Genomic DNA, 6,000 nt, shown 5'->3' with positions numbered 1-6,000 from the left:
CTGAGAGCTGGACACTTGTCGGGAAGACCTGCCTGCAGAGAGGAGCTACCCACTGCAGGTCTCCTGAGAGCTGTTCTGTTGCTCAGTGAAGCCCCTCTCTGCCTTGCGCACCCTCCAGTTGTCCACATGCCTCATTCTTCCAGACGCAGGACAGGAACTTGGGACCCACCAGATGGAGGGACTGAAAGAGCTGTAACACAAACAGGGCTGAAACACCACCCCCCAGCTTACCACGTTGTGGGTGATGAGAAGGAGAGAAGAGCTGCAGCCTTCAGGGAACCCAGACGTAGGGGCTTCCCAAGCCAGGGCTGTGATACCCTCTTTGGGGCTCTGCAGTTCCAAGCTTCTAGGTGCCACCATGCTCCCCTTGTCCAGATGCAGGTGCCCACTGTAGAAGCTGCATTCCATACATCTGGTACAGCCACAGTCAGATGTGCACAGTGACCAGACCTACACTCATTTGCCCACACACCCCTTGCTGTTCCACGCCTGGCTCGCCCTTGGCAGGTGTGGGATCCTGGCGGTAGCTCGAGCTGAGAGGGCCAAGTGGGCGGAATGAGCCCAGCGGCGCAAGCAATACTTAGGCAGAAGGTGCCTCCGGCCACAGAGGTTTCCAGCTGGCGAAGCACACCCAAAGGATCCCATGACAAGAGAACTGATAGTATTTGACTTCAAGGCATATTATAAAGCTTAATGATCAACAGAGTGTGATATTAGTGAAAAAAGAGAGAAATAGATAAATTGAATAGAATAGAGAGTCCAGAAATAGACCCACATACATACAGAGGGTCCCTGACTAATGATGGTTCAATCTATGATTTTTAAATTTTGCGATGATGCAAAAGTGACATGCAGTAGTAGCATACAGCAGTCTCCCTTTATCTGCAGGGAAGACATTCCAAGACCTCCGGTGGTTACTTGAAACCAAGGCTAGTAAAACCCTATATATACTCTGTTTCTTCATATACATACAGGTCTATAATAAAGTTTAATTTATAAGTTAGGCACGGTAAGAGATAAACAACGATAACTAATAATAAAATAGAACAATTATAACAATACACTACAATAAAAGTTATATGAATATGGTCTCTCTCTTTTTCCCCCTCTCTCAAAACATCTTATTATACTATACTGTTGGTAACTGAAACCACAGAAAGCGACAGCACAGATCAAGGGCGATTGCTGTGCAAACATTCAGTTTTTCACTTTCAATACACTATTCAATAAATTACAAGAGATACTCAAGACTTCATTATATGAAATGGGCTTTTTTTAAAAAAATGATTTTGCTCAACCATAGGCTAATGAAAGTGTTCTGAGCACGTTTAAGGTACGCTGGGCTAAGCTATGATGTTTGGTAGGTTAGATGTAATAAATGCATTTTTGACATACAGTATTTTCAATTTACAATGGGTTTAACTCCATCATGAGTCAAGAAGCATCTGTATAGTCAACTGATGTTTGAGAAAGGAGCAAAGGCAATACAATGGAGCAGAGGTAGTCTTTTCAACAAATGGGACTAGAAAAACTGGAAATCTACACGCCAAAAAAATGAATCTTGACCCAGACCTTACACCCTTCACAAAAATTAACTTGAAATGGCTCATAGACATAAATGTAGAATACAAAGGTGTAAAACTCTCAGAAGATAACATAGGAGAAAACATATAGTCTTGGGTTTGCTGATAACTATTTATTTATTTTAAGTTAAAAAATTGTGTTTTTTAGAGAGATGGGGTCTTGCTATGTTGCCCAGGCTAGTCTCAAACTCCTCGGCTCAAGTGATCCTCCTGCTTCAGCCTCCCAAAGTGGTGGGATTACAGGCATGAGCTACCACAAACAGCCATGGCAATGACTTTTTAGATCCAACACCAAAGGCATGACCCTTTTATGAAATAATTTATGAATGGGACTTTTTAGTTAAAACTAAATACTTCTGTTCTTCAAAAGACAGTGTGAAGAGAATGAAAAGACAAACCAGATTGAGAAAATATTTGCAAAAGATTTAGGATGAAGGATATCAAGCTATCATCCAAAATATACAAACAACTTCTAAAACTCAACAGTAAGAAAATGAACAACCAAATTAAAAAATGGACAAAAGCCAGGCATGGTGGCTCATACCTGTAGTCCCAGCTATTTGGGCGGCTGAGGTGGGACAATCACTTGAGCCCAGAAGCTTGAGTCTACAGTGAGCTATGATTGTGCACTCCAGCCTGGGTGACAGAGCAAGACCCCATCTCTTAAAAAAATAAATAAATAAAAATAAATGTAATGGACAAAACACTGGAACATACATCTCACCAAAGAAGATGTACTGACGGCAAATAAGCATGTGAAAAGATGCTTCACATTGTATATTATTCGAGATTTACCAATTAAAACAATGAGATACTACTATACACCTGTTAGAATGTGAAAAATCCAAAACACTGATAAAACCAAATACCTGAGAGGACGTGGGACAATGAGAACTCTCATTTGTTGCTGGTAGGAGCACAAAATGGTACAGCTACTGTGGAAGACATTTGGGCAGTTTCTTACTAAACTAAGCATGCTCTGTGTCATCTAGCAATTGTACTCCTTGGTATTTACCCAAAGGAGTTGAAAGCTTATGTCCTTACAGAAACCTGCACACGGATGTTTCTAGTGGCTTTATTCATAATTACCAACCCTTGGAAGCAACCAAGATATCCTTCAGTAGGTGAATGAATAAACTGTGGTACATCCAGATAATGAAATATTATCCAGCTCTAAAAAGAAATGAGTTAACAAGCCATGAAAAGACATGGAGGAAATTTAAATGCATATTTCTAAGTGATTTGATTCAGGGCAGAGGACTACACAAGGCTGTGAACACTGGGAAGTTAGGGTCACTGTGGGCCTTCTTGGAGGCTGGCTACCATGCAAAGTTTTTCATATTTATCAGAAGAAAGTAGTTCTTAGTATTTATCTATGATTCTTTCAGTCTGCCATATCAACAATCATCCCTCTTTACAATCCAAAAATTTTTGATGTGTGATACTCTCTCTCTCTCTGTTTCTGGATGAACTTGTTAGAGATTTGTCTATCTCAAAGAAGCAACTTTTAGATTTCTTAATAGTAGCAAATGCATGGTTATTTTATATTTAATCACCTTGCTGTTTTCTTTATTTTTCCCCTTTTGTTTTCTTATGAGTTTGCTCTGTACTATGGCTTTTTTTTTTAGAGATGGAGTCTTGCTATGTTGCCCAGGCTGCAGTGCAGTGGCTATTCACAGGTGCAATCACAGCATGCTACAACCTCAAACTCCTGGGCTCAAGTGATCCTCCTGCCTCAACTTCCTGAGTTATTGGGACTACAAGTGCATGCCACTGATTTTTAACTTCTTGAGTCTAATCATGAGCGTATTTTTAGTCTTTCTTAGTTTCTAACTTATGTATTTAGGTTATAAGTTTCCTTATTAATACTGTATTTAGCTGCATCCTACAAACTTTGGTATGCAATGTTTTCATTTCCTTTTAGTTCTAAATATTTTCTAATACCTATTATAATCTATTTTAAAGTTATAAATGAATTCAGAAACATGTTTTTTGTTTTTCTTAGTTTAATTTCTAAATATGTGTAGGCTTGTGATTATTTTTTGTTATTGATTTCTAACATCATTGTACTGGCATCATAAATGTGGTATGTATGTGTCCTTGCTTCTTGTTCATATTTGTTTTGTGGCCTAGGTCTATGGTCAAATTTTACATATTCCATATAAATTTAAGAATAATACACATTCACTAATTATTGAATGAGGGGCCCATTAGATCAAGCTTATTAATTACTTAAATCTTCTACATCCCTAACAACATTTTATGTATTGCATTTGTGAGTTACTTATATGTATTTTTTAAAAGCTCTATGATGATGATGATTATGGATTTTTGCACTTCTTCTTAAAATTCTACAAGTTTTGCTTTCTATATTTTGAGGCTATATTGTTAGAGGAAAACCACATTATATACTTCTGGGGAATTGTTTCTTCTATTTTTATATGAAGATCCCCTTTATCCATACTAGTGCTTTTTGTTTTAAAACCAAATTTATCTGTTATTAATAAAACAGCAACAGCTTTTCATTTTCATTAGTATTTATCTACTGTTACCGGTGGAGGGTGTCCAGGTTCTTGGCATTTTGAAGAAGGAATTGGAAGAAATGCACAAACAAAGCAACAAAAGAAATAAAAGTACACTCCACAGAGTGGGAGTGGGCTACAGAAAGCAGCTCAAGAGAGCCAGTTACAGAATTTTCTGGAGTTTAAATTCCCTCTAAATGTTTCCATTGGTCACACCCTATGTAAATGAAGTAGTTGCCCACAAAGTTTGATTGGTTGTGGACAGTGACCAATCAGAGGCTGAAGTGAAGTTACAAAGTTACTCATGAAGACGTGGCCTGCAGCCAGTCTGATTGGCTACAGGAGGGAACCAATCAGAGGTACTTTCATTTTTCATCTGCAATGCAGAAAAGAGGTGATGGCGGGAGGTTGCAAAGGTAGTAGCCTCTGGTCTTTTTGTTACTTGGGCATGGAGAGGTGGGGTTTTCGTTTTCAGTTCTAGGGAGTCAGCATGAATCAGCCTTGAGTTCCCTGCCTCCAGACTGTATTCTCCTGCCTTGTCTACTACATCTTTTTCTATCATTTGTTTCAATATTTATGTGTCATTGCATTTTTTTTTTTTTTTGAGATGGAGTCTTGCTCTGATGCCCAGGCTGGAACACAGTGGCGCAATCTCGGCTCACTGCAACCTCTGCCTCCCGAGTAGCTGGGATTACAAAGGTGCACCACCATGCCCAGCCAATTTTTGTATTTTTAGTAGATACGGTATTTCACCATGGATGGTAGAAATATTTCCAAATAAATTAGTGATGGGGTAAATGTAAATTATCAAAACTTTCCTGTTAAAAGACAGACATGGCTTTGCCATGTTGCCCAGGCTGATCTTGAACTCCTGACCTCATGATCCGCCTACCTCGGCCTCCCAAAATGCTGGGATTACAGGCATGAGCCACCGCGCCCGGCCATCTTTGCATTTTAAATATGGCACTCAGAAATAATCTGGCCAGGTGTGGTGACTCACACCTATAATCCCAACACTTTGGGAGGCCAAGGTGGGCAGATCACTTGAGCCCAAGAGTTTGAGACCAGCCTGAGCAACAGAGCAAAGCCCCATCACTGCAAAAATAAATAAATAAATAAATAAAAAATTAGCCAGGCATGGTGGTGTGCACCTGTAGTCCCAGCCACTTGGGAGGCTAAGGAGGGAGGATCACCTGAGTATGGGGAGGTTGAGGCTGCAGTGAGCTATGATTGCACCACTGCACTCTAGCCTGGGCAATAGAATGAGACCCTGTCTCAAAAAGCATCATTAAAAATTCATAAGAAAATAATGTATAGGTACATTTTGTTTTGTTTTATGTTCTTCTCTAATCTGAGATTATCTGTCTTTTAACAGGAAAGTTCTGATCATTTACATTTACCCCATCACTCATATATTTGGAAATATTTCTAACATCCTATTATGGATTTGCTATTTGCCATGTTTTCTCCGTACTTATTTCTGGCCTTAATAAAGTTTTCTATAGTCTCTTTTCTTTCTTTCTTTAAATGTGAATTTTTAGGTTCATAAACTTTTTAGGTTAATATGTGATATGGCTTGGCTCTGTGTCCCCACCCAAATCTCATGTTGAATTGTAATTCTCAGTGTTGGGGGAGGGACCTGGTGCAAGGTGATTGGATCATGGGGGTGGATTTCCCATTGCTGTTCTGGTGATAGTGACTGAGTTCTCATGAGATCTGGTTGTTTAAAAGTGTGTAGCACTTACCCCTTCTCTCTCTTCCTCCTACTTTGGCCATGTGAGGAAGGTGCCTTGCTTCTCCTTTGCCTTCTGCCATGATTGTAAGTTTCCTGAGGCCTCCCCAGCTATGCATAACTGTGAGTCAATTAAACCTCTTTTTTTCATAAATTACCCAGT

The sequence above is a fragment of the Symphalangus syndactylus genome, chromosome 6 (assembly GCF_028878055.3).
Source record: "Symphalangus syndactylus isolate Jambi chromosome 6, NHGRI_mSymSyn1-v2.1_pri, whole genome shotgun sequence".
NCBI lineage: Eukaryota > Metazoa > Chordata > Mammalia > Primates > Hylobatidae > Symphalangus > Symphalangus syndactylus.
The sequence above is the reverse complement of the archived record's forward strand: the minus strand, read 5'-3'. Positions refer to the sequence as shown.